At 38.3% G+C, this 23,350-nt stretch overlaps 34 non-coding genes across 34 annotated transcripts; all 34 read right to left on the bottom strand.

Annotated features, from left to right (window-relative positions):
* Positions 1-262: 262 nt before the first annotated feature.
* Positions 263-335, bottom strand: trnat-ugu (transfer RNA threonine (anticodon UGU)). The gene has a single exon. It is a non-coding gene; the product is annotated as a tRNA-Thr (tRNA).
* Positions 336-907: 572 nt separating this feature from the next.
* On the bottom strand, positions 908-981 carry trnat-agu (transfer RNA threonine (anticodon AGU)). The gene has a single exon. It is a non-coding gene; the product is annotated as a tRNA-Thr (tRNA).
* A 247-nt stretch (positions 982-1,228) lies between these two features.
* trnat-ugu (transfer RNA threonine (anticodon UGU)) lies at positions 1,229-1,301 on the bottom strand. Its single transcript has one exon. It is a non-coding gene; the product is annotated as a tRNA-Thr (tRNA).
* Positions 1,302-1,872: 571 nt separating this feature from the next.
* On the bottom strand, positions 1,873-1,946 carry trnat-agu (transfer RNA threonine (anticodon AGU)). The gene has a single exon. It is a non-coding gene; the product is annotated as a tRNA-Thr (tRNA).
* A 247-nt stretch (positions 1,947-2,193) lies between these two features.
* On the bottom strand, positions 2,194-2,266 carry trnat-ugu (transfer RNA threonine (anticodon UGU)). Its single transcript has one exon. It is a non-coding gene; the product is annotated as a tRNA-Thr (tRNA).
* A 250-nt stretch (positions 2,267-2,516) lies between these two features.
* On the bottom strand, positions 2,517-2,590 carry trnat-agu (transfer RNA threonine (anticodon AGU)). The gene has a single exon. It is a non-coding gene; the product is annotated as a tRNA-Thr (tRNA).
* Positions 2,591-2,837: 247 nt separating this feature from the next.
* On the bottom strand, positions 2,838-2,911 carry trnat-agu (transfer RNA threonine (anticodon AGU)). Its single transcript has one exon. It is a non-coding gene; the product is annotated as a tRNA-Thr (tRNA).
* Positions 2,912-3,158: 247 nt separating this feature from the next.
* trnat-agu (transfer RNA threonine (anticodon AGU)) lies at positions 3,159-3,232 on the bottom strand. Its single transcript has one exon. It is a non-coding gene; the product is annotated as a tRNA-Thr (tRNA).
* Positions 3,233-3,800: 568 nt separating this feature from the next.
* trnat-ugu (transfer RNA threonine (anticodon UGU)) lies at positions 3,801-3,873 on the bottom strand. Its single transcript has one exon. It is a non-coding gene; the product is annotated as a tRNA-Thr (tRNA).
* Positions 3,874-4,123: 250 nt separating this feature from the next.
* On the bottom strand, positions 4,124-4,197 carry trnat-agu (transfer RNA threonine (anticodon AGU)). The gene has a single exon. It is a non-coding gene; the product is annotated as a tRNA-Thr (tRNA).
* A 247-nt stretch (positions 4,198-4,444) lies between these two features.
* Positions 4,445-4,518, bottom strand: trnat-agu (transfer RNA threonine (anticodon AGU)). The gene has a single exon. It is a non-coding gene; the product is annotated as a tRNA-Thr (tRNA).
* A 568-nt stretch (positions 4,519-5,086) lies between these two features.
* Positions 5,087-5,159, bottom strand: trnat-cgu (transfer RNA threonine (anticodon CGU)). The gene has a single exon. It is a non-coding gene; the product is annotated as a tRNA-Thr (tRNA).
* Positions 5,160-5,727: 568 nt separating this feature from the next.
* On the bottom strand, positions 5,728-5,800 carry trnat-ugu (transfer RNA threonine (anticodon UGU)). The gene has a single exon. It is a non-coding gene; the product is annotated as a tRNA-Thr (tRNA).
* Positions 5,801-6,372: 572 nt separating this feature from the next.
* trnat-agu (transfer RNA threonine (anticodon AGU)) lies at positions 6,373-6,446 on the bottom strand. The gene has a single exon. It is a non-coding gene; the product is annotated as a tRNA-Thr (tRNA).
* Positions 6,447-7,659: 1,213 nt separating this feature from the next.
* On the bottom strand, positions 7,660-7,732 carry trnat-ugu (transfer RNA threonine (anticodon UGU)). Its single transcript has one exon. It is a non-coding gene; the product is annotated as a tRNA-Thr (tRNA).
* Positions 7,733-8,303: 571 nt separating this feature from the next.
* trnan-auu (transfer RNA asparagine (anticodon AUU)) lies at positions 8,304-8,377 on the bottom strand. Its single transcript has one exon. It is a non-coding gene; the product is annotated as a tRNA-Asn (tRNA).
* Positions 8,378-8,624: 247 nt separating this feature from the next.
* trnat-ugu (transfer RNA threonine (anticodon UGU)) lies at positions 8,625-8,697 on the bottom strand. The gene has a single exon. It is a non-coding gene; the product is annotated as a tRNA-Thr (tRNA).
* A 1,213-nt stretch (positions 8,698-9,910) lies between these two features.
* trnat-ugu (transfer RNA threonine (anticodon UGU)) lies at positions 9,911-9,983 on the bottom strand. The gene has a single exon. It is a non-coding gene; the product is annotated as a tRNA-Thr (tRNA).
* A 250-nt stretch (positions 9,984-10,233) lies between these two features.
* trnat-agu (transfer RNA threonine (anticodon AGU)) lies at positions 10,234-10,307 on the bottom strand. Its single transcript has one exon. It is a non-coding gene; the product is annotated as a tRNA-Thr (tRNA).
* A 247-nt stretch (positions 10,308-10,554) lies between these two features.
* trnat-agu (transfer RNA threonine (anticodon AGU)) lies at positions 10,555-10,628 on the bottom strand. Its single transcript has one exon. It is a non-coding gene; the product is annotated as a tRNA-Thr (tRNA).
* A 247-nt stretch (positions 10,629-10,875) lies between these two features.
* On the bottom strand, positions 10,876-10,948 carry trnat-ugu (transfer RNA threonine (anticodon UGU)). Its single transcript has one exon. It is a non-coding gene; the product is annotated as a tRNA-Thr (tRNA).
* Positions 10,949-14,316: 3,368 nt separating this feature from the next.
* On the bottom strand, positions 14,317-14,390 carry trnat-agu (transfer RNA threonine (anticodon AGU)). The gene has a single exon. It is a non-coding gene; the product is annotated as a tRNA-Thr (tRNA).
* Positions 14,391-14,637: 247 nt separating this feature from the next.
* Positions 14,638-14,710, bottom strand: trnat-ugu (transfer RNA threonine (anticodon UGU)). Its single transcript has one exon. It is a non-coding gene; the product is annotated as a tRNA-Thr (tRNA).
* Positions 14,711-16,857: 2,147 nt separating this feature from the next.
* Positions 16,858-16,931, bottom strand: trnat-agu (transfer RNA threonine (anticodon AGU)). The gene has a single exon. It is a non-coding gene; the product is annotated as a tRNA-Thr (tRNA).
* A 247-nt stretch (positions 16,932-17,178) lies between these two features.
* On the bottom strand, positions 17,179-17,251 carry trnat-ugu (transfer RNA threonine (anticodon UGU)). The gene has a single exon. It is a non-coding gene; the product is annotated as a tRNA-Thr (tRNA).
* A 2,147-nt stretch (positions 17,252-19,398) lies between these two features.
* trnat-agu (transfer RNA threonine (anticodon AGU)) lies at positions 19,399-19,472 on the bottom strand. Its single transcript has one exon. It is a non-coding gene; the product is annotated as a tRNA-Thr (tRNA).
* A 246-nt stretch (positions 19,473-19,718) lies between these two features.
* trnat-agu (transfer RNA threonine (anticodon AGU)) lies at positions 19,719-19,792 on the bottom strand. Its single transcript has one exon. It is a non-coding gene; the product is annotated as a tRNA-Thr (tRNA).
* A 247-nt stretch (positions 19,793-20,039) lies between these two features.
* On the bottom strand, positions 20,040-20,112 carry trnat-ugu (transfer RNA threonine (anticodon UGU)). Its single transcript has one exon. It is a non-coding gene; the product is annotated as a tRNA-Thr (tRNA).
* Positions 20,113-20,683: 571 nt separating this feature from the next.
* On the bottom strand, positions 20,684-20,757 carry trnat-agu (transfer RNA threonine (anticodon AGU)). The gene has a single exon. It is a non-coding gene; the product is annotated as a tRNA-Thr (tRNA).
* A 568-nt stretch (positions 20,758-21,325) lies between these two features.
* On the bottom strand, positions 21,326-21,398 carry trnat-ugu (transfer RNA threonine (anticodon UGU)). The gene has a single exon. It is a non-coding gene; the product is annotated as a tRNA-Thr (tRNA).
* Positions 21,399-21,648: 250 nt separating this feature from the next.
* trnat-agu (transfer RNA threonine (anticodon AGU)) lies at positions 21,649-21,722 on the bottom strand. Its single transcript has one exon. It is a non-coding gene; the product is annotated as a tRNA-Thr (tRNA).
* Positions 21,723-21,969: 247 nt separating this feature from the next.
* trnat-cgu (transfer RNA threonine (anticodon CGU)) lies at positions 21,970-22,042 on the bottom strand. Its single transcript has one exon. It is a non-coding gene; the product is annotated as a tRNA-Thr (tRNA).
* A 250-nt stretch (positions 22,043-22,292) lies between these two features.
* On the bottom strand, positions 22,293-22,366 carry trnat-agu (transfer RNA threonine (anticodon AGU)). The gene has a single exon. It is a non-coding gene; the product is annotated as a tRNA-Thr (tRNA).
* Positions 22,367-23,256: 890 nt separating this feature from the next.
* Positions 23,257-23,329, bottom strand: trnat-cgu (transfer RNA threonine (anticodon CGU)). The gene has a single exon. It is a non-coding gene; the product is annotated as a tRNA-Thr (tRNA).
* Between the last annotated feature and the right edge of the window lie 21 nt (positions 23,330-23,350).

The raw sequence follows: 23,350 nt of genomic DNA, 5'->3' as shown, positions 1-23,350 counted from the left end.
CTAAGCCACAGCGCCTTATGTAAATGAAGAAAAGAACTGGATAAATGTTTTTGCTAAGCAAATATCTAGAGCTTGTAGAAAATTATATTAGTCTTATTGCAAAAGCAATTAAAGCTACTGTAGTACTTCTCAATAAGATTTACTTAAGACATGTCCCAGAAGAGCATATCTTCTGTACATCAACTGTCATGTAAACTATTTGATTGTTTACTTCCTGGAATCATTGTGTTTCCACACAACTACTGAGTCAGAAAAGACTCAGAGGCACTGCTGGGATATGAACCCAGGATCTCCTGTTTACAAGACAGGTGCTTTGGCCACTAAGCTACAGCGCCTGTTTTGAGAGACCAATGACACTGCATTAGGCTTTTCTTATGCGATAATCTTGATATTTGTGAAAGAGCAATTTTTCTTGATATTCTAGCTATAGGAATTTATTGTAGTAATTCTCAATGAATTTTTGTCATTTTAAGTAGCAGACTTGTCGTTTACCTGTGCTTTATTTAGCACCGTCGAAATATGACTGTCTAGGCACCGAGCTTATTCTGCTTTCCCTTAGCTATCTGTTGTATTTTAATAAACACAGAGACTCTGCTGGGATTTGAACCCAGGATCTCCTGTTTACTAGACAGGCACTTTGACCAACTAAGCCACAGCGCCTGCTGTAAGTGAAGAAAAGAACTGGATAAACGTTTTTGCTAAGCAAATATCTAGAGCTTGTAGAAAAATATATTAGTCTTATTGGTAAAGCAATGCAAGCTACTGTAGTACTTCTCAATAAGATTTAGTTAAGACATGTCCCAGAAGAGCATATCACCTGTCCATCAACTGTCACGTAAACTATTTGATTGTTTACTTCCCGGAATCATTGTGTTTCCAAACAACTACTGAGTCAAACACAACTCAGAGGCACTGCTGGGATTTGAACCCAGGATCTCCTGTTTACTAGACAGGCACTTTGACCAACTAAGCCACAGCGCCTGATGTAAATGAAGAAAAGAACTGGATAAACGTTTTTGCTAAGCAAATATCTAGAGCTTGTAGAAAATTATATTAGTCTTATTGGTAAAGCAATGCAAGCTACTGTAGTACTTCTCAATAAGATTTAGTTAAGACATGTCCCAGAAGAGCATATCATCTGTACATCAAATGTCATGTAAACTTTTTGATTGTTTACTTCCCGTAATCATTGTGTTTCCACACAACTACTGAGTCAGAAACAACCCAGAGGCACTGCTGGGATTTGAACCCATGATCTCCTGTTAACAAGACAGGCGCTTTGGCCACTAAGCTACAGCGCCTGTTTAGAAACACATATGGGACTGCATTAGGGGTTTCTTATGCGAAAATCTTGATATTTGAGAAAGAGTAATTAATCTTGATATTCTAGCTATAGAAAATAATGTAGTACTTCTCAATCAATTTTTGTCATTACATGTAGCAGACATGTCATTTACCTGTGCTTTATTTAGCACCGTCGACATATGCCTGTCTAGGCACCGAGCTTATTCTGCTTTCCTCTAGCTATCTGTTATATTGTAATAAACACAAAGGTACTGCTGGGATTTGAACCCAGGATCTCCTGTTTACTAGACAGGCACTTTGACCAACTAAGCCACAGCGCTGGCTGTAAATTAAGAAAAGAACTGGATAAACGTTTTTGCTAAGCAAATATCTAGAGCTTGTAGAAAATTATATTAGTCTTATTGGTAAAGCAATGCAGGCTACTGTAGTACTTCTCAATAAGATTTAGTTAAGACATGTCCCAGAAGAGCATATCATCTGTCCATCAACTGTCATGTACACTATTTGATTGTTTACTTCCCGGAATCAATGTGTTTCCAAACAACTATTGCGTCAAACACAACTCAGAGGCACTGCTGGGATTTGAACCCAGGTTCTCCTGTTTACTAGACAGGCACTTTAACCAACTAAGCCACAGCGCCTGATGTAAGTGAAGAAAAGAACTGGATAAACGTTTTTGCTAAGCAAATATCTAGAGCTTGTAGAAAAATATATTAGTCTTATTGGTAAAGCAATGCAAGCTACTGTAGTACTTCTCAATAAGATTTAGTTAACACATGTCCCAGAAGAGCATATCATCTGTACATCAAATGTCATGTAAACTATTTGATTGTTTACTTACCGGAATCATTGTGTTTCCACACAACTACTGAGTCAGAAACAACTCAGAGGCACTGCTGGGATTTGAACCCAGGATCTCCTGTTTACAAGACAGGCGCTTTGGCCACTAAGCTACAGCGCCTGTTTTGAAAGATATATGGGACTGCATTAGGCGTTTCTTATGCGAAAATCTTGATATTTGAGAAAGAGTAATTAATCTTGATATTCTAGCTATAGAAAATAATGTAGTACTTCTCAATCAATTTTTGTCATTACATGTAGCAGACATGTCATTTACCTGTGCTTTATTTAGCACCGTCGAAATATGCCTGTCAAGCCAGCGAGCTTATTCTGCTTTCCTCTAGCTATCTGTTATATTGTTACAACCACAAAGGCACTGCTGGGATTTGAACCCAGGATCTCCTGTTTACTGGACAGGCACTTTGACCAACTAAGCCACAGCGCCTGATGTAAATGAAGAAAAGAACTGGATAAACGTTTTTGCTAAGCAAATATCTAGAGCTTGTAGAAAATTATATTAGTCTTATTGGTAAAGCAATGCAGGCTACTGTAGTACTTCTCAATATGATTTAGTTCAGACAGGTCCCAGAAGAGCATATCATCTGTACATCAACTGTCATGTAAACTATTTGATTGTTTACTTCCCGGAATCATTGTGTTTCCAAACAACTATTGGGTCAAACACAACTCAGAGGCACTGCTGGGATTTGAACCCAGGATCACCTGTTTACTAGACAGGCACTTTGACCAACTAAGCCACAGCGCCTGCTGTAGATGAAGAAAAGAACTGGATGAACGTTTTTGCTAAGCAATTATCTAGAGCTTGTAGAAAATTAGATTAGTCTTATTGGAAAAGCAATGCAGGCTACTGTAGTACTTCTCAATAAGATTTAATTAAGACATGTCCCATAAGAGCATATCATCTGTACATCAACTGTCATGTTAACAATTTGATTGTTTACATCCCAGAATCATTGTGTTTCCACACAACTATTGCGTCAAACACAACTCAGAGGCACTGCTGGGATTTGAACCCAGGATCTCCTGTTTACTAGACAGGCACTTTGACCAACTAAGCCACAGCGCCTGATGTAAGTGACGAAAATAACTGGATAAACGTTTTTGCTAAGCAAATATCTAGAGCTTGTAGAAAAATATATTAGTCTTATTGGTAAAGCAATGCAAGCTACTGTAGTACTTCTCAATAAGATTTAGTTAAGACATGTCCTAGAAGAGCGTATCATATGTCCATCAACTGTCATGTAAACTATTTGATTGTTTACTTCCCGGAATCAATGTGTTTCCAAACAACTATTGCGTCAAACACAACTCAGAGGCACTGCTGGGATTAGAACCCAGGTTCTCCTGTTTACTAGACAGGCACTGCAACCAACTAAGCCACAGCGCCTGATGTAAGTGAAGAAAAGAACTGGATAAACGTTTTTGCTAAGCAAATATCTAGAGCTTGTAGAAAAATATATTAGTCTTATTGGTAAAGCAATGCAAGCTACTGTAGTACTTCTCAATAAGATTTAGTTAAGACATGTCCCAGAAGAGCATATCATCTGTACATCAAATGTCATGTAAACTATTTGATTGTTTACTTACCGGAATCATTGTGTTTCCACACAACTACTGAGTCAGAAACAACTCAGAGGCACTGCTGGGATTTGAACCCAGGATCTCCTGTTTACAAGACAGGCGCTTTGGCCACTAAGCTACAGCGCCTGTTTTGAAAGATATATGGGACTGCATTAGGCGTTTCTTATGCGAAAATCTTGATATTTGAGAAAGAGTAATTAATCTTGATATTCTAGCTATAGAAAATAATGTAGTACTTCTCAATCAATTTTTGTCATTACATGTAGCAGACATGTCATTTACCTGTGCTTTATTTAGCACCGTCGAAATATGCCTGTCAAGCCAGCGAGCTTATTTTGCTTTCCTCTAGCTATCTGTTATATTGTTACAACCACAAAGGCACTGCTGGGATTTGAACCCAGGATCTCCTGTTTACTGGACAGGCACTTTGACCAACTAAGCCACAGCGCCTGATGTAAATGAAGAAAAGAACTGGATAAACGTTTTTGCTAAGCAAATATCTAGAGCTTGTAGAAAATTATATTAGTCTTATTGGTAAAGCAATGCAGGCTACTGTAGTACTTCTCAATATGATTTAGTTAAGACAGGTCCCAGAAGAGCATATCATCTGTACATCAACTGTCATGTAAACTATTTGATTGTTTACTTCCTGGAATCATTGTGTTTCCAAACAACTATTGGGTCAAACACAACTCAGAGGCACTGCTGGGATTTGAACCCAGGATCACCTGTTTACTAGACAGGCACTTTGACCAACTAAGCCACAGCGCCTGCTGTAGATGAAGAAAAGAACTGGATGAACGTTTTTGCTAAGCAATTATCTAGAGCTTGTAGAAAATTAGATTAGTCTTATTGGAAAAGCAATGCAGGCTACTGTAGTACTTCTCAATAAGATTTAATTAAGACATGTCCCATAAGAGCATATCATCTGTACATCAACTGTCATGTTAACAATTTGATTGTTTACATCCCAGAATCATTGTGTTTCCACACAACTATTGCGTCAAACACAACTCAGAGGCACTGCTGGGATTTGAAGCCAGGATCTCCTGTTTACTAGACAGGCACTTTGACCAACTAAGCCACAGCGCCTGATGTAAGTGACGAAAATAACTGGATAAACGTTTTTGCTAAGCAAATATCTAGAGCTTGTAGAAAAATATATTAGTCTTATTGGTAAAGCAATGCAAGCTACTGTAGTACTTCTCAATAAGATTTAGTTAAGACATGTCCCAGAAGAGCATATCATCTGTACATCAAATGTCATGTAAACTATTTGATTGTTTACTTCCTGGAATCATTGTGTTTCCACACAACTACTGAGTCAGAAACAACTCAGAGGCACTGCTGGGATTTGAACCCAGGATCTCCTGTTTACGAGACAGGTGCTTTGGCCACTAAGCCACAGCGCCTGCTGTAAATGAAGAAAAGAACTGGATAAACGTTTTTGCTAAGCAAATATCTAGAGCTTGTAGAAAATTATATTAGTCTTATTGGTAAAGCAATGCAGGCTACTGTAGTACTTCTCAATAAGATTGAATTAGGACATGTCCCACAAGAGCATATCATCTGTACATCAACTGTCATGTAAACTATTTGATTGTTTACTTCCCGGAATCACTGTGTTGCCAAACAACTATTGCGTCAAACACAACTCAGAGGTACTGCTGGGATTTGAACCCAGGATCTCCTGGTTACTAGACGAGCACTTTGACCAACTAAGCCACAGCGCCTTATGTAAATGAAGAAAAGAACTGGATAAATGTTTTTGCTAAGCAAATATCTAGAGCTTGTAGAAAATTATATTAGTCTTATTGCTAAAGCAATTAAAGCTACTGTAGTACTTCTCAATAAGATTTACTTAAGACATGTCCCAGAAGAGCATATCATCTGTACATCAACTGTCATGTAAACTATTTGATTGTTTACTTCCTGGAATCATTGTGTTTCCACACAACTACTGAGTCAGAAAAGTCTCAGAGGCACTGCTGGGATATGAACCCAGGATCTCCTGTTTACAAGACAGGTGCTTTGGCCACTAAGCTACAGCGCCTTTTTTGAGAGACCAATGACACTGCATTAGGCTTTTCTTATGCGATAATCTTGATATTTGTGAAAGAGCAATTTATCTTGATATTCTAGCTATAGGAATTTATTGTAGTAATTCTCAATGAATTTTTGTCATTTTAAGTAGCAGACTTGTCGTTTACCTGTGCTTTATTTAGCACCGTCGAAATATGACTGTCTAGGCACCGAGCTTATTCTGCTTTCCCTTAGCTATCTGTTGTATTTTAATAAACACAGAGACTCTGCTGGGATTTGAACCCAGGATCTCCTGTTTACTAGACAGGCACTTTGACCAACTAAGCCACAGCGCCTGCTGTAAGTGAAGAAAAGAACTGGATAAACGTTTTTGCTAAGCAAATATCTAGAGCTTGTAGAAAAATATATTAGTCTTATTGGTAAAGCAATGCAAGCTACTGTAGTACTTCTCAATAAGATTTAGTTAAGACATGTCCCAGAAGAGCATATCACCTGTCCATCAACTGTCACGTAAACTATTTGATTGTTTACTTCCCGGAATCATTGTGTTTCCAAACAACTACTGAGTCAAACACAACTCAGAGGCACTGCTGGGATTTGAACCCAGGATCTCCTGTTTACTAGACAGGCACTTTGACCAACTAAGCCACAGCGCCTGATGTAAATGAAGAAAAGAACTGGATAAACGTTTTTGCTAAGCAAATATCTAGAGCTTGTAGAAAATTATATTAGTCTTATTGGTAAAGCAATGCAAGCTACTGTAGTACTTCTCAATAAGATTTAGTTAAGACATGTCCCAGAAGAGCATATCATCTGTACATCAAATGTCATGTAAACTTTTTGATTGTTTACTTCCCGTAATCATTGTGTTTCCACACAACTACTGAGTCAGAAACAACCCAGAGGCACTGTTGGGATTTGAATCCAGGATCTCCTGTTTACAAGAAAGGCGCTTTGGCCACTAAGCTACAGTGCCTGCTTTGAAAGACATATGGGACTGCATTAGGCTTTTCTTATGCGAAAATCTTGGTATTTTAGAAGGAGTAATTTATCTTGATATTCTAGCTTTAGAAATTAATGTAGTACTTCTCAATGAATTTTTGTCATTACATGTAGCAGACTCTTCGTTTACCTGTGCTTTATTTAGCACCATCAAAATATAACTGTCTAGGCACCGAGCTTATTCTGCTTACCCTTAGCTATCTGTTGAATTTTAATAAACACAAAGGCACTGCTGGGATTTAAACCCATGATCTCCTGCTTACTAGACAGAAACTTTGACCAACTAAGCCACAGCGCCTGCTGTAAATGAAGAAAAGAACTGGATAAACGTTTTTGCTAAGCAATTATCTAGAGCTTGTAGAAAATTAGATTAGTCTTATTGGAAAAGCAATGCAGGCTACTGTAGTACTTCTCAATAAGATTTAATTAAGACATGTCCCTGAAGAGCATATCATCTGTACATCAACTGTCATGTTAACAATTTGATTGTTTACATTCCGGAATCATTGTGTTTCCACAACAACTATTGCGTCAAACACAACTCAGAGGCACTGCTGGGATTTGAACCCATAATCTCCTGTTTACTAGACAGGCACTTTGACCAACTAAGCCACAGCGCCTGATGTAAGTGACGAAAAGAACTGGATAAACGTTTTTGCTAAGCAAATATCTAGAGCTTGTAGAAAAATATATTAGTCTTATTGGTAAAGCAATGCAAGCTACTGTAGTACTTCTCAATAAGATTTAGTTAAGACATGTCCCAGAAGAGCATATCATCTGTACATCATATGTCATGTAAACTATTTGATTGTTTGCTTCCCGGAATCATTGTGTTTCCACACAACTACTGAGTCAGAAACAACTCAGAGGCACTGCTGGGATTTGAACCCATGATCTCCTGTTAACAAGACAGGCGCTTTGGCCACTAAGCTACAGCGCCTGTTTAGAAATACATATGGGACTGCATTAGGGGTTTCTTATGCGAAAATCTTGATATTTGAGAAAGAGTAATTAATCTTGATATTCTAGCTATAGAAAATAATGAAGTACTTCTCAATCAATTTTTGTCATTACATGTAGCAGACATGTCATTTACCTGTGCTTTATTTAGCACCGTCGACATATGCCTGTCTAGGCACCGAGCTTATTCTGCTTTCCTCTAGCTATCTGTTATATTGTAATAAACACAAAGGAACTGCTGGGATTTGAACCCAGGATCTCCTGTTTACTAGACAGGCACTTTGACCAACTAAGCCACAGCGCTGGCTGTAAATTAAGAAAAGAACTGGATAAACGTTTTTGCTAAGCAAATATCTAGAGCTTGTAGAAAATTATATTAGTCTTATTGGTAAAGCAATGCAGGCTACTGTAGTACTTCTCAATAAGATTTAGTTAAGACATGTCCCAGAAGAGCATATCATCTGTCCATCAACTGTCATGTAAACTATTTGATTGTTTACTTCCCGGAATCAATGTGTTTCCAAACAACTATTGCGTCAAACACAACTCAGAGGCACTGCTGGGATTTGAACCCAGGTTCTCATGTTTAATAGACAGGCACTTTAACCAACTAAGCCACAGCGCCTGATGTAAGTGAAGAAAAGAACTGGATAAACGTTTTTGCTAAGCAAATATCTAGAGCTCGTAGAAAAATATATTAGTCTTATTGGTAAAGCAATGCAAGCTACTGTAGTACTTCTCAATAAGATTTAGTTAAGACATGTCCCAGAAGAGCATATCATCTGTACATCAAATGTCATGTAAACTATTTGATTGTTTACTTACCGGAATCATTGTGTTTCCACACAACTACTGAGTCAGAAACAACTCAGAGGCACTGCTGGGATTTGAACCCAGGATCTCCTGTTTACAAGACAGGCGCTTTGGCCACTAAGCTACAGCGCCTGTTTTGAAAGATATATGGGACTGCATTAGGCGTTTCTTAAGCGAAAATCTTGATATTTGAGAAAGAGTAATTAATCTTGATATTCTAGCTATAGAAAATAATGTAGTACTTCTCAATCAATTTTTGTCATTACATGTAGCAGACATGTCATTTACCTGTGCTTTATTTAGCACCGTCGAAATATGCCTGTCAAGCCAGCGAGCTTATTCTGCTTTCCTCTAGCTATCTGTTATATTGTTACAACCACAAAGGCACTGCTGGGACTTGAACCCAGGATCTCATGTTTACTGGACAGGCACTTTGACCAACTAAGCCACAGCGCCTGATGTAAATGAAGAAAAGAACTGGATAAACGTTTTTGCTAAGCAAATATCTAGAGCTTGTAGAAAATTATATTAGTCTTATTGGTAAAGCAATGCAGGCTACTGTAGTACTTCTCAATAAGATTTAGTTAAGACAGGTCCCAGAAGAGCATATCATCTGTACATCAACTGTCATGTAAACTATTTGATTGTTTACTTCCCGGAATCATTGTGTTTCCAAACAACTATTGGGTCAAACACAACTCAGAGGCACTGCTGGGATTTGAACCCAGGATCACCTGTTTACTAGACAGGCACTTTGACCAACTAAGCCTCAGCGCCTGCTGTAAATGAAGAAAAGAACTGGATGAACGTTTTTGCTAAGCAAATATCTAGAGCTTGTAGAAAATTATATTAGTCTTATTGGTAAAGCAATGCAGGCTACTGTAGTACTTCTCAATAAGATTGAATTAGGACATGTCCCACAAGAGCATATCATCTGTACATCAACTGTCATGTAAACTATTTGATTGTTTGCTTCCCGGAATCATTGTGTTGCCAAAAAACTATTGTGTCAAACACAACTCAGAGGTACTGCTGGGATATGAACCCAGGATCTCCTGGTTACTAGACAGGCACTTTGACCAACTAAGCCACAGCGCCTTATGTAAATGAAGAAAAGAACTGGATAAACGTTTTTGCTAAGTAAATATCTAGAGCTTGTAGAAAATTATATTAGTCTTATTGCTAAAGCAATTCAAGCTATTGTAGTACTTCTCAATAAGATTTAGTTAAGACATGTCCCAGAAGAGCATATCATCTGTACATCAACTGTCATGTAAACTATTTGATTGTTTACTTCCTGGAATCATTGTGTTTCCACACAACTACTGAGTCAGAAAAGACTCAGAGGCACTGCAGGGATTTGAACCCAGGATCTCCTGTTTACAAGACAGGCGCTTTGGCCACTAAGCTACAGCGCCTGTTTTGAAAGACATATGGGACTGCATTAGGCGTTTCTTATGCGAAAATCTTGATATTTGAGAAAGAGTAATTGATCTTGATATTCTAGCTATAGAAAATAATGTAGTACTTCTCGATCAATTTTTGTCATTACATATAGCAGACATGTCATTTACCTGCGCTTTATTTAGCACCGTCGAAATATGCCTGTCTAGGCACCGAGCTTATTCTGCTTTCCTCTAGCTATCTGTTATATTGTAATAAACACAAAGGCACTGCTGGGATTTGAACCCAGGATCTCCTGTTTACTAGACAGGCACTTTGACCAACTAAGCCACAGCGCCTGATGTAAGTGAAGAAAAGAACTGGATAAACGTTTTTGCTAAGCAAATATCTAGAGCTTGTAGAAAAATATATTAGTCTTATTGGTAAAGCAATGCAAGCTACTGTAGTACTTCTCAATAAGATTTAGTTAAGACATGTCCCAGAAGAGCATATCACCTGTCCATCAACTGTCACGTAAACTATTTGATTGTTTACTTCCCGGAATCATTGTGTTTCCAAACAACTACTGAGTCAAACACAACTCAGAGGCACTGCTGGGATTTGAACCCAGGATCTCCTGTTTACTAGACAGGCACTTTGACCAACTAAACCACAGCGCCTGATGTAAATGAAGAAAAGAACTGGATAAACGTTTTTGCTAAGCAAATATCTAGAGCTTGTAGAAAATTATATTAGTCTTATTGGTAAAGCAATGCAAGCTACTGTAGTACTTCTCAATAAGATTTAGTTAAGACATGTCCCAGAAGAGCATATCATCTGTACATCAAATGTCATGTAAACTTTTTGATTGTTTACTTCCCGTAATCATTGTGTTTCCACACAACTACTGAGTCAGAAACAACCCAGAGGCACTGCTGGGATTTGAATCCAGGATCTCCTGTTTACAAGAAAGGCGCTTTGGCCACTAAGCTACAGTGCCTGCTTTGAAAGACATATGGGACTGCATTAGGCTTTTCTTATGCGAAAATCTTGATATTTTAGAAGGAGTAATTTATCTTGATATTCTAGCTATAGAAATTAATGTAGTACTTCTCAATGAATTTTTGTCATTACATGTAGCAGACTCTTCGTTTACCTGTGCTTTATTTAGCACCATCAAAATATAACTGTCTAGGCACCGAGCTTATTCTGCTTACCCTTAGCTATCTGTTGAATTTTAATAAACACAAAGGCACTGCTGGGATTTAAACCCATGATCTCCTGCTTACTCATTGGCGGTTCTAGGGGCGGGGCCACAGGGGCACTGGCCCCTGCTGAAATATGATTGGCCCCTGTAGTGCCCCTGTCCTGTCACTCATCTGTCCTTTGTGCGGTGATGAGATTATAGGTGGATGCAATTCCGAGTCCAAACACTAGTGGCCGTGTGGCGCTAAGGAGCAAAATAGTGTGTGAAATCCAACAGAAGAAGATTTGAAAGATTCCAAGAAGGGAGAACTTTTCAACCGACATCGGATCTGATGAGAGTCCACGTTATGAGGAGTTTGTTGGTAAGTCACGAATCACTGTTTACTCACAGTTGCCATGTAAGTCAAGTCTGACAATAAGTCCAATGGAAAGCAATGCCGACATTAGTTAAAGGTAATGTTAAAAAGGGCTTGTGAAAAAACGTTAGCCCTTGCTAATCCATGTACTTCTTTTGTAATCTGCATTTCGTGTGTTAATAGTTGGCACTGTCTGATAGAGAACATGAAAAGAAAGGGTCAGATACAGGCGGGAATTCTGCAGTTTTTTCCCAAGAGAGTGAGTGTGTCAGCTGGTGAGAACGAGCATGGAGAAATCAGAGAGAGAGCAGCAGGAGGCAGTAGACCAGAGGCTGGAACAGGGCAAGGGACCTCCATTCCCCCTTTATCAGGTCAGAAAGAATATAATCTTTATTGTGCAACAGTCATGTCAGATAAACACGAGAGACAGCCTCTTGTAGGACATACCATGCTGGGAAATCAGCGTACGTGTAATATAAACGCGCCGTGGCGGCATGGTGTTGCGGGAATTTTGTGGCATTCGTGCTGCCACGGTTGATACTAATATCACCGCAACGCCGGACTTGTGAATGCATATTACAACTTGGCGCAACAGAAGAGGGTATCATGATCACGTGGGCAGTTACTGCCGAGCTCCGGCCGGCAACTATATTGAAAATGAAAGTAAACATGGGCCGTAAGTTTGGCTTTTCTAAACAGAATCAGCTGAGATGATGGCCGGGGAGCCTCTCCGTAAGAGTTGAAGCTCAGATCACCAGAGACTGCACGGGGACAGACACCTTCTGGAGCGGCTTGTTAAAAAAGCTTAATGAGTGTGGCTTTGATCGCAATAAAAAGCAAGTTATGTCCAAGATAAACTGAAGTCCGTGGCAACGCAGAGACCGCCCCCAAGCCCCCTTTTCACCGCCATCGCGTAATCTTTTGTAAAAAGATCATGATTGCACCACATTATCCAGCAGGACGGACTGACCACTTATAAACGACCTAATGCTGCCCAGTGTGTTCTGCTTATAATTGAGGATAACCTTTTCCCATTTGATCTTGGAGCTGATCAAATTAATGTGGAGTCATTTTCTTGCACAGAAAATTTGCATTGAGCTTTTTATATTTATCAGTAATAATTGGGTCAGTTATTCCAAGCACCAAAAATAAAGGATTATTGTTTAAATTGATAGAAGTTGTTAATCGTGACAAATCATTAGTGGCAAAGTTGCTTCCCTTTAGTAAATGATTTTACGTTTCTCAAAGCATCTTTCCATTCATCATCAGTAATGTTGCAGTTAAGTTTCCTTTCCCACAATTCCTTCAAGGTTTCCCTAAATTGTGACATTTTGATGTATTGTAAAATGTGTGGGAAAAGTCCTTGTTTGAAACACTGAATTTTCTAATTGGTTGATTAAGTAAGGTCAAGGTTAAGTTTTCCAAAGAGATTTTGTGTTTTGGATATTCCTTTGTTAGTCCAACTTTTCCTGCCATTATTCTAGGTAAAAATAAAAAAAAATCACCATTATCTCAAATTTGTTAAGTGATGTTATCTTGTACTAATGGCACATATGTTTACTGAATTCTTCCGCTTCATGGTGATGTGGTTTACTATAACATTAACATAATGGATTTAAATTGTATTGGTTTCTTTGTCTACATCTACCACATCTCATCTTTATAGTCCAATCTTTCAAGTCTTCAATTTCAAATAAATAAAAATGTGGTCTCATAGAAAACAAAGTTTTGGCTGGATTTAGCTGGAGTTTGACATATATTTGTATTTTAGCTGCAAACTGGGACAAGACTCTCTCCAATTCAGACAACCAGAGTGAAGTTAATGACTCAACCTTCCATCCTGCTGGGCCACCAGAGTCACCAATCAATGCTAATCCTGCAGGATCAAATGGTAAACATTGATCTTTGAAAGTAATAAATGCTTGTGTATGTATTCGGCTTATGTTAGATAATTTCTCATTTGCTGTTTTCAGACATCTTCCAGTGTGATGCACAGAGTCCTGCGCAGACATCAGAACGGTGTTCTGTTCCAGTAGGACCTGGTGGTGTGCTTCTCATTTTGTAAAGGCTCTTTAAATTTAATTGAATTTTGCAGTCAGTCACTTGCAGATTCTGAATGCCATGAATGCTAAAGGTTGAGAGATATAAGCAACTGACTCAGACTTATTTAATTGACTTCCCACCAGACATTTCCCAGTCAAGAGCAGAGGGTCCTGTGATATTCTTCTGGTGTTTTTTCCACACACAAACATATTTTAACCTGATATTTGTGGCTTTGCAAAATAAATTGAATGCTAAAATTTCTCAAATGCTGTGTGTGGTTGTATTTTGTCAATGTACAGTAAAAATTGATGTACAATTGCATTGATGTTTTTCAACATGGTGTTGGGGTAAACTGTATCTACCATACAAAACTGGGAATAGTATGCAAGTATGTTGGACTGTACATGGCCCCTCTATAAATATTGTGGCCCCTTGATGGCCCCACCCTCAGAAAAATCCTAGATCCGCCACTGTGCTTACTAGACAGAAACTTTGACCAACTAAGCCACAGCGCCTGCTGTAAATGAAGAAAAGAACTGGATAAACGTTTTTGCTAAGCAATTATCTAGAGCTTGTAGAAAATTAGATTAGTCTTATTGGAAAAGCAATGCAGGCTACTGTAGTACTTCTCAATAAGATTTAATTAAGACATGTCCCTGAAGAGCATATCATCTGTACATCAACTGTCATGTTAACAATTTGATTGTTTACATCCCGGAATCATTGTGTTTCCACAACAACTATTGCGCCAAACACAACTCAGAGGCACTGCTGGGAATTGAACCCAGAATCTCCTGTTTACTAGACAGGCACTTTGACCAACTAAGCCACAGCGCCTGATGTAAGTGACGAAAAGAACTGGATAAACGTTTTTGCTGAGCAAATATCTAGAGCTTGTAGAAAAATATATTAGTCTTATTGGTAAAGCAATGCAAGCTACTGTAGTACTTCTCAATAAGATTTAGTTAAGACATGTCCCAGAAGAGCATATCATCTGTACATCATATGTCATGTAAACTATTTGATTGTTTGCTTCCCGGAATCATTGTGTTTCCACACAACTACTGAGTCAGAAACAACTCAGAGGCACTGCTGGGATTTGAACCCATGATCTCCTGTTAACAAGACAGGCGCTTTGGCCACTAAGCTACAGCGCCTGTTTAGAAACACATATGGGACTGCATTAGGGGTTTCTTATGCGAAAATCTTGATATTTGAGAAAGAGTAATTAATCTTGATATTCTAGCTATAGAAAATAATGTAGTACTTCTCAATCAATTTTTGTCATTACATGTAGCAGACATGTCATTTACCTGTGCTTTATTTACAGGGTGTCCGCAGGGTTTTAAAAAGTATTAAAAAGTGATAAATAAAAATAGTCAAATTTAAGGCCATTAAAAGTGTTAAATTTGGTCTCAGAGGTATTATTTTTTCCAAATTAGGTATTATTTTTATCAGACTTTCAGGTGTCGTATTCTGAACATCGACATAGAAATATATTCCGAATGAAATGTTTTGAACGATTATAAAAACAAAACAAGCCGATTATTTGCTCCTCCCACTTGCGCTGCCCTGAGTTAAAAATGAAGCGCTCCTCACAGTGTTGCCAACTTGGCGACTTTGACGCTATTTCTAGCAGCTTTTCAGACCCCCTTCTTGACTTTTCAAATCTTAAAAGTACCTACTACCTAGCGAACACCTCAGAAACATCTCTGGTAACCCTTAGCTACTTTCTGGATAACTGTCGTTGACATTTCCTGCAGGTTAGCTAAACACTCCGCCTGCGCTCCGGACCGTTCTTCAGGACATTAGGAAAGGGAATGATGTAGTGATGTGTCAGTCGCTAAAGAAACAGCTCTCAGAGCCGGCTCCCTGTTGGATTAACCAGAGTGAATGACACACACACCGAACCTGCGGGCTCCTGAGCCGATAAAAACGGCTAATGTGCGTGTGCGGCGCGCTAAACACACATGCAGCTTGCCCCTGATTGCTGTGAGACCGGGTTGGGGGGTGGGGGTGCAGCTGTGGTTGGGACAATTATTACCTTAACTGATGGACCTGTAAATAAATAGTTTATAAATAAGGTAGAAATAAGTTCCTCACGCTGATAAATAATAACTAATCTCTCTGAGGACACGGTGCTAGTGTATTCTCCTACAGCACCTTGACACGACTAAATAAATGTTATGCAAAATTTAGTGAACATCAATTTATTTACATTTATTTTTTAGAAATGCCGCTGTATAATTCTTGCTGTCAGTATTTGCAAGATATTGATATTTGGGTCTGTACTGGTTAGACTTACATGAGTTAAACCAAGGTCTACAGCCCTTGGGTCATAAACTATGAGCTGTAAGTATATTGGTCTTTTGGGAATCAGGAGTTATTTTAGTGATCATCTTGTTTTTTGTTTATTTTTGCCCTGATTGTGCCCTGAGCAATTTTATGACTGAATAAAAACAACAACAAAAAAATCTACATAAATTGAAAAATCGTATTAAATAATCGAGATCTCAATTTCAGTCACAATAATCGTGATTATTGCTTTTGCCATAATCGAGCAGCCCTACTTTAGCATATCCAGTCACATAATGATGACGTCATATTAAGTGGTCGTTCTGCATCATTTCAGGCCTCGTGGTCAACTGTCTGAACCTCTGAACAGAAGTGCCTGGCTTATTTTCTAAGTAAAATAAATATGTGCAATACATTGTCAACATCAGTGAGTCTCTAAGTCTATTCTTTTTGTATGTTATATATGTTAAAATATGTGTAAATAGGTCGCTGATTAACACTTGCAATTTAGTGTTGTGATGGTTTTAAAAAAATTCTGAAGGTAGTAAAAAAAAGTATTAAAAAGTAGTAAATTTTACTTAAGGATTGCTGTATATACCCTGTATTTAGCACCGTCGACATATGCCTGTCTAGGCACCGAGCTTATTCTGCTTTCCTCTAACTATCTGTTATAATGTAATAAACACAAAGGAACTGCTGGGATTTGAACCCAGGATCTCCTGTTTACTAGACAGGCACTTTGACCAACTAAGCCACAACGCTGGCTGTAAAGTAAGAAAGGAACTGGATAAACGTTTTTGCTAAGCAAATATCTAGAGCTTGTAGAAAATTATATTAGTCTTATTGGTAAAGCAATGCAGGCTACTGTAGTACTTCTCAATAAGATTTAGTTAAGACATGTCCCAGAAGAGCATATCATCTGTCCATCAACTGTCATGTAAACTATTTGATTGTTTACTTCCCGGAATCAATGTGTTTCCAAACAACTATTGCGTCAAACACAACTCAGAGGCACTGCTGGGATTTGAACCCAGGTTCTCCTGTTTACTAGACAGGCACTTTAACCAACTAAGCCACAGCGCCTGATGTAAGTGAAGAAAAGAACTGGATAAACGTTTTTGCTAAGCAAATATCTAGAGCTTGTAGAAAAATATATTAGTCTTATTGGTAAAGCAATGCAAGCTACTGTAGTACTTCTCAATAAGATTTAGTTAAGACATGTCCCAGAAGAGCATATCATCTGTACATCATATGTCATGTAAACTATTTGATTGTTTGCTTCCCGGAATCATTGTGTTTCCACACAACTACTGAGTCAGAAACAACTCAGAGGCACTGCTGGGATTTGAACCCATGATCTCCTGTTAACAAGACAGGCGCTTTGGCCACTAAGCTACAGCGCCTGTTTAGAAACACATATGGGACTGCATTAGGGGTTTCTTATGCGAAAATCTTGATATTTGAGAAAGAGTAATTAATCTTGATATTCTAGCTATAGAAAATAATGTAGTACTTCTCAATCAATTTTTGTCATTACATGTAGCAGACATGTCATTTACCTGTGCTTTATTTACAGGGTGTCCGCAGGGTTTTAAAAAGTATTAAAAAGTGATAAATAAAAATAGTCAAATTTAAGGCCATTAAAAGTGTTAAATTTGGTCTCAGAGGTATTATTTTTTCCAAATTAGGTATTATTTTTATCAGACTTTCAGGTGTCGTATTCTGAACATCGACATAGAAATATATTCCGAATGAAATGTTTTGAACGATTATAAAAACAAAACAAGCCGATTATTTGCTCCTCCCACTTGCGCTGCCCTGAGTTAAAAATGAAGCGCTCCTCACAGTGTTGCCAACTTGGCGACTTTGACGCTATTTCTAGCAGCTTTTCAGACCCCCTTCTTGACTTTTCAAATCTTAAAAGTACCTACTACCTAGCGAACACCTCAGAAACATCTCTGGTAACCCTTAGCTACTTTCTGGATAACTGTCGTTGACATTTCCTGCAGGTTAGCTAAACACTCCGCCTGCGCTCCGGACCGTTCTTCAGGACATTAGGAAAGGGAATGATGTAGTGATGTGTCAGTCGCTAAAGAAACAGCTCTCAGAGCCGGCTCCCTGTTGGATTAACCAGAGTGAATGACACACACACCGAACCTGCGGGCTCCTGAGCCGATAAAAACGGCTAATGTGCGTGTGCGGCGCGCTAAACACACATGCAGCTTGCCCCTGATTGCTGTGAGACCGGGTTGGGGGGTGGGGGTGCAGCTGTGGTTGGGACAATTATTACCTTAACTGATGGACCTGTAAATAAATAGTTTATAAATAAGGTAGAAATAAGTTCCTCACGCTGATAAATAATAACTAATCTCTCTGAGGACACGGTGCTAGTGTATTCTCCTACAGCACCTTGACACGACTAAATAAATGTTATGCAAAATTTAGTGAACATCAATTTATTTACATTTATTTTTTAGAAATGCCGCTGTATAATTCTTGCTGTCAGTATTTGCAAGATATTGATATTTGGGTCTGTACTGGTTAGACTTACATGAGTTAAACCAAGGTCTACAGCCCTTGGGTCATAAACTATGAGCTGTAAGTATATTGGTCTTTTGGGAATCAGGAGTTATTTTAGTGATCATCTTGTTTTTTGTTTATTTTTGCCCTGATTGTGCCCTGAGCAATTTTATGACTGAATAAAAACAACAACAAAAAAATCTACATAAATTGAAAAATCGTATTAAATAATCGAGATCTCAATTTCAGTCACAATAATCGTGATTATTGCTTTTGCCATAATCGAGCAGCCCTACTTTAGCATATCCAGTCACATAATGATGACGTCATATTAAGTGGTCGTTCTGCATCATTTCAGGCCTCGTGGTCAACTGTCTGAACCTCTGAACAGAAGTGCCTGGCTTATTTTCTAAGTAAAATAAATATGTGCAATACATTGTCAACATCAGTGAGTCTCTAAGTCTATTCTTTTTGTATGTTATATATGTTAAAATATGTGTAAATAGGTCGCTGATTAACACTTGCAATTTAGTGTTGTGATGGTTTTAAAAAAATTCTGAAGGTAGTAAAAAAAAGTATTAAAAAGTAGTAAATTTTACTTAAGGATTGCTGTATATACCCTGTATTTAGCACCGTCGACATATGCCTGTCTAGGCACCGAGCTTATTCTGCTTTCCTCTAACTATCTGTTATAATGTAATAAACACAAAGGAACTGCTGGGATTTGAACCCAGGATCTCCTGTTTACTAGACAGGCACTTTGACCAACTAAGCCACAACGCTGGCTGTAAATTAAGAAAGGAACTGGATAAACGTTTTTGCTAAGCAAATATCTAGAGCTTGTAGAAAATTATATTAGTCTTATTGGTAAAGCAATGCAGGCTACTGTAGTACTTCTCAATAAGATTTAGTTAAGACATGTCCCAGAAGAGCATATCATCTGTCCATCAACTGTCATGTAAACTATTTGATTGTTTACTTCCCGGAATCAATGTGTTTCCAAACAACTATTGCGTCAAACACAACTCAGAGGCACTGCTGGGATTTGAACCCAGGTTCTCCTGTTTACTAGACAGGCACTTTAACCAACTAAGCCACAGCGCCTGATGTAAGTGAAGAAAAGAACTGGATAAACGTTTTTGCTAAGCAAATATCTAGAGCTTGTAGAAAAATATATTGTCTTATTGGTAAAGCAATGCAAGCTACTGTAGTACTTCTCAATAAGATTTAGTTAAGACATGTCCCAGAAGAGCATTTCATCTGTCCATCAACTGTCATGTAAACTATTTGATTGTTTACTTCCCGGAATCAATGTGTTTCCAAACAACTATTGCGTCAAACACAACTCAGAGGCACTGCTGGGATTTGAACCCAGGTTCTCCTGTTTACTAGACAGGCACTTTAACCAACTAAGCCACAGCGCCTGATGTAAGTGAAGAAAAGAACTGGATAAACGTTTTTGCTAAGCAAATATCTAGAGCTTGTAGAAAAATATATTAGTCTTATTGGTAAAGCAATGCAAGCTACTGTAGTACTTCTCAATAAGATTTAGTTAAGACATGTCCCAGAAGAGCATATCATCTGTACATAAAATGTCATGTCAACTATTTGATTGTTTACTTACCGGAATCATTGTGTTTCCACACAACTACTGAGTCAGAAACAACTCAGAGGCACTGCTGGGATTTGAACCCAGGATCTCCTGTTTACAAGACAGGCGCTTTGGCCACTAAGCTACAGCGCCTGTTTTGAAAGATATATGGGACTGCATTAGGCGTTTCTTATGCGAAAATCTTGATATTTGAGAAAGAGTAATTAATCTTGATATTCTAGCTATAGAAAATAATGTAGTACTTCTCAATAAATTTTTGTCATTACATGTAGCAGACATGTCATTTACCTGTGCTTTATTTAGCACCGTCGAAATATGCCTGTCAAGCCAGCGAGCTTATTCTGCTTTCCTCTAGCTATCTGTTATATTGTTACAACCACAAAGGCACTGCTGGGATTTAAACCCAGGATCTCCTGTTTACTGGACAGGCACTTTGACCAACTAAGCCACAGCGCCTGATGTAAATGATGAAAAGAACTGGATAAACGTTTTTGCTAAGCAAATATCTAGAGCTTGTAGAAAATTATATTAGTCTTATTGGTAAAGCAATGCAGGCTACTGTAGTACTTCTCAATAAGATTTAGTTAAGACAGGTCCCAGAAGAGCATATCATCTGTACATCAACTGTCATGTAAACTATTTGATTGTTTACTTCCCGGAATCATTGTGTTTCCAAACAACTATTGGGTCAAACACAACTCAGAGGCACTGCTGGGATTTGAACCCAGGATCACCTGTTTACTAGACAGGCACTTTGACCAACTAAGCCACAGGGCCTGCTGTAAATGAAGAAAAGAACTGGATGAACGTTTTTGCTAAGCAAATATCTAGAGCTTGTAGAAAATTATATTAGTCTTATTGGTAAAGCAATGCAGGCTACTGTAGTACTTCTCAATAAGATTGAATTAGGACATGTCCCACAAGAGCATATCATCTGTACATCAACTGTCATGTAAACTATTTGATTGTTTGCTTCCCGGAATCATTGTGTTGCCAAAAAACTATTGTGTCAAACACAACTCAGAGGTACTGCTGGAATTTGAACCCAGGATCTCCTGGTTACTAGACGGGCACTTTGACCAACTAAGCCACAACGCCTTATGTAAATGAAGAAAAGAAGTGGATAAACGTTTTTGCTAAGCAAATATCTAGAGCTTGTAGAAAATTATATTAGTCTTATTGCTAAAGCAATTCAAGCTATTGTAGTACTTCTCAATAAGATTTAGTTAAGACATGTCCCAGAAGAGCATATCATCTGTACATCAACTGTCATGTAAACTATTTGATTGTTTACTTCCTGGAATCATTGTGTTTCCACACAACTACTGAGTCAGAAAAGACTCAGAGGCACTGCTGGGATTTGAACCCAGGATCTCCTGTTTACAAGACAGGCGCTTTGGCCACTAAGCTACAGCGCCTGTTTTGAAAGACATATGGGACTGCATTAGGCGTTTCTTATGCGAAAATCTTGATATTTGAGAAAGAGTAATTAATCTTGATATTCTAGCTATAGAAAATAATGTAGTACTTCTCGATCAATTTTTGTCATTACATATAGCAGACATGTCATTTACCTGTGCTTTATTTAGCACCGTCGAAATATGCCTGTCTAGGCACCGAGCTTATTCTGCTTTCCTCTAGCTATCTGTTATATTGTAATAAACACAAAGGCACTGCTGGGATTTGAACCCAGGATCTCCTGTTTACTAGACAGGCACTTTGACCAACTAAGCCACAGCGCCTGATGTAAGTGAAGAAAAGAACTGGATAAACGTTTTTGCTAAGCAAATATCTAGAGCTTGTAGAAAAATATATTAGTCTTATTGGTAAAGCAATGCAAGCTACTGTAGTACTTCTCAATAAGATTTAGTTAAGACATGTCCCAGAAGAGCATATCACCTGTCCATCAACTGTCACGTAAACTATTTGATTGTTTACTTCCCGGAATCATTGTGTTTCCAAACAACTATTGCGTCAAACACAACTCAGAGGCACTGCTGGGATTTGAACCCAGGATCTCCTGTTTACGAGACAGGCGCTTTGGCCACTAAGCTACAGCGCCTGTTTTGAAAGACATATGGGACTGCATTAGGCGTTTCTTATGCGAAAATCTTGATATTTGAGAAAGAGTAATTAATCTTGATATTCTAGCTATAGAAAATAATGTAGTACTTCTCGATCAATTTTTGTCATTACATGTGGCAGACATGTCATTTACCTGTGCTTTATTTAGCACCGTCGAAATATGCCTGTCTAGGCACCGAGCTTATTCTGCTTTCCTCTAGCTATCTGTTATATTGTAATAAACACAAAGGCACTGCTGGGATTTGAACCCAGGATCTCCTGTTTACTAGACAGGCACTTTGACCAACTAAGCCACAGCGCCTGATGTAAGTGAAGAAAAGAACTGGATAAACGTTTTGCTAAGCAAATATCTAGAGCTTGTAGAAAAATATATTAGTCTTATTGGTAAAGCAATGCAAGCCACTGTAGTACTTCTCAGTAAGATTTAGTTAAGACATGTCCCAGAAGAGCATATCATCTGTACATCAAATGTCATGTAAACTTTTTAGTTGTTTACTTCCCGTAATCATTGTGTTTCCACACAACTACCGAGTCAGAAACAACTCAGAAGCACTGCTGGGATTTGAATCCAGGATCTCCTGTTTACAAGAAAGGCGCTTTGGCCACTAAGCTACAGTGCCTGCTTTGAAAGACATATGGGACTGCATTAGGCTTTTCTTATGTGAAAATCTTGATATTTGAGAAGGAGTAATTTATCTTGATATTCTAGCTATAGAAATTAATGTAGTACTTCTCAATGAATTTTTGTCATTACATGTAGCAGACTTGTCGTTTACCTGTGCTTTATTTAGCACCATCAAAATACAACTGTCTAGGCACCGAGCTTATTCTGCTTTCCTCTAGCTATCTGTTATATTGTAATAAACACAAAGGCACTGCTGGGATTTAAACCCAGGATCTCCTGTTTACTAGACAGTCACTTTGACCAACTAAGCCACAGCGCCTGCTGTAAATGAAGAAAAGAACTGGATAAACGTTTTTGCTAAGCAAATATCTAGAGCTTGTAGAAAATTATATTAGTCTTATTGGTAAAGCAATGCAGGCTACTGTAGTACTTCTCAATAAGATTTAGTTAAGACATGTCCCAGAAGAGCATATCATCTGTACATCATATGTCATGTAAACTATTTGATTGTTTACTTCCCAGAATCATTGTGTTTCCAAACAACTATTGCGTCAAACACAACTCAGAGGCACTGCTGGGATTTGAACCCAGGATCTCCTGTTTACGAGACAGGCGCTTTGGCCACTAAGCTACAGCGCCTGTTTTGAAAGATATATGGGA

Source organism: Nothobranchius furzeri, chromosome 10 (assembly GCF_043380555.1).
Source record: "Nothobranchius furzeri strain GRZ-AD chromosome 10, NfurGRZ-RIMD1, whole genome shotgun sequence".
Lineage (NCBI taxonomy): Eukaryota > Metazoa > Chordata > Actinopteri > Cyprinodontiformes > Nothobranchiidae > Nothobranchius > Nothobranchius furzeri.
The sequence above is the reverse complement of the archived record's forward strand: the minus strand, read 5'-3'. Positions and strand labels throughout refer to the sequence as shown.